The following is a 2,123-nucleotide window of genomic DNA, read 5'->3' on the forward strand; positions in this document are numbered from 1 at the left end:
TCTAATGCGAGTGTTTGCCCCAAATCAATTGATTATTGTTGTTTGAATAAATTATATGATCATGTGTTGTTGAGTTAGCTAAAGATCCATTTCTATGAGTTTGTTTTAGGCTTGACTTTGATTACATATGTTGTGTAGCTCTTTTAGTGGTTTGAGAAGTGAATCAATATGTGCTTCAACACCTTAGGTGATCTAGACAACTAGCTTAGGAATTGCAAGTAATAGTGTTCTTGATCTAGGTTGGTTTTCAATTGGCCTCTAGTCAACATAGTAATGCTGATTATCTTAAGTGATTTTGATAGTTGGGGGTTTTAAGTGATTTCAACCCAAGCTCAATCTCAATGACCAAATCATGCTTAACTCGATCCTAGGATATAAAGCTTATGTGAATTCGCTGAGTATCATTTGATTTGAGGTTTAGTAGTTATGCTAAATATTTAATAGTTCAACAACTAACGAGATAATAATATAGGAAAAACAGGGCAAGCCAAGCATCGCGAGGATTAGATAAGTGAACACGCCTTAGTTAGTTTGTTTTAAGTCTTAATACTTCACTACTTGTTTCTTGCTACTAGTTTAATTGATAAATTTAGGTTTGTTTAATTGCGCAACTTTTAGTTGTTAGTTGATATCAATTGAAACCCCCCAATCAAACAAACCCTAGGACAATTGATAGTTTCAAATATCTGACTTACACCGCATCTCTTAGGATGAACTTGATAAGAATACTTACATTAAAGTGCTATAATAACCAGGTTCTAAGTGCTCGATAGTTGTGTGTGTGCTTGATTGTAGTGTTTGATTCAAATATAAATTTAGAGGGTAAAAGATGTATATCGCACGAACGCATCACACTTTCTTGGCGCCGCTGCCGGGGATGCGGTTAGCCTAGTTGGTATTTGGTTTAAACTTTAAATTGTTCAATCCTTTCGTAGGGGTTTACCCTTACGAAAGTTACTTTTCGCATTTTATATTATTATTTTTGTTTGGAAAACTGCTTGTGTTTGTGTTGTGATTGAAGGATAGTTAGCTTTGGTGTATGAAAACAAGGTCTCACATGGATCAAGAGTTCACACATCCATTCTCCGATCCGGAAAGACATGTGCACGAGGTTTATAATCGTAGAGAAGAATGGGTATTAAGAAAGAATTTCGAAGCTTTGCCATTTTGTTCAGAAGAGATGGATCCAAACGGGAATTCGATTCACTATGAAGAGGGAAATCCTAATGGTCCTCTGATTGATCAAGAATTATTGAATGATCCAAATGACACACCAATGTGGAATGCTAGATTAGTTGCACCAACAATGATAGCACCAGCTATTACAAAACCACCAATTGAAGCGGATAATTGGAAGATCGAGGGTAACTTTTTCACGTTGATCAAGGATACATACTTTCATGGTTTGATAGATGAGAATCCGTTCGAACATATTCAACACTTTAATGATCTTTGTGATATTTACAAAACCAAAAATGTCACCGATGATTCTTTTAAGCTAAAGGCATTCCCCTTCACACTTCAAGGAGACGCAAAAGCTTTGATGCGAAGTTTACCATCCGATTCCATAAGGTCTTTTCAAGAATTAACAAACGAGTTTATCAATCATTTCTTCCCACCGTCAAAAGTAGAGCGACTTAGAATGGAGATTAATGGGTTCACACAACGGGTTGATGAGAGTTTGTAATATGCATGGGTTCGATTCAAGAAGCTACTAAGAGCTTGACCACCGCATGGTTTGACGAAGAAGGAGTATATAAACACATTCTATCGGGCTTGTAATACCTTTACGAAGCAATCTCTTGATTCTTCATCCGGTGGGGTATTTATGTACAAATCACCAAATGCGGTACATCTCGGTCAACACGTATGAATGGGCACCTTCACCGCGAGATTTGACAAGGAAAAGTGTAGCACAAGTCGAGAGTGATAATGGGCAAGTGACGCTTGCAAGCTTGAACAATCAATTTCAAACATTTGGGAAAGAATTTAAAAAGATTCAACAAACGGTAGTTGCAATGCAAGTAGGTTATCAACGATGCGAGGGTCCACATCTCACGAAGAATTGTCCTCAAATTACTCAATGCAATCATGTTGATCTAGATGACATTCCCATGAATTCA

General features: G+C 37.0%; 1 non-coding gene across 1 annotated transcript; it reads right to left on the reverse strand.

The window, feature by feature from the left end:
- Window positions 1–1,633: 1,633 nt before the first annotated feature.
- Window positions 1,634–1,740, reverse strand: LOC139894740 (small nucleolar RNA R71). Its single transcript, XR_011775225.1, has one exon. It is a non-coding gene; the product is annotated as a small nucleolar RNA R71 (small nucleolar RNA).
- Between the last annotated feature and the right edge of the window lie 383 nt (window positions 1,741–2,123).

The sequence above is a fragment of the Rutidosis leptorrhynchoides genome, chromosome 2, assembly GCF_046630445.1.
Source record: "Rutidosis leptorrhynchoides isolate AG116_Rl617_1_P2 chromosome 2, CSIRO_AGI_Rlap_v1, whole genome shotgun sequence".
In the NCBI taxonomy this organism is placed as follows: domain Eukaryota; kingdom Viridiplantae; phylum Streptophyta; class Magnoliopsida; order Asterales; family Asteraceae; genus Rutidosis; species Rutidosis leptorrhynchoides.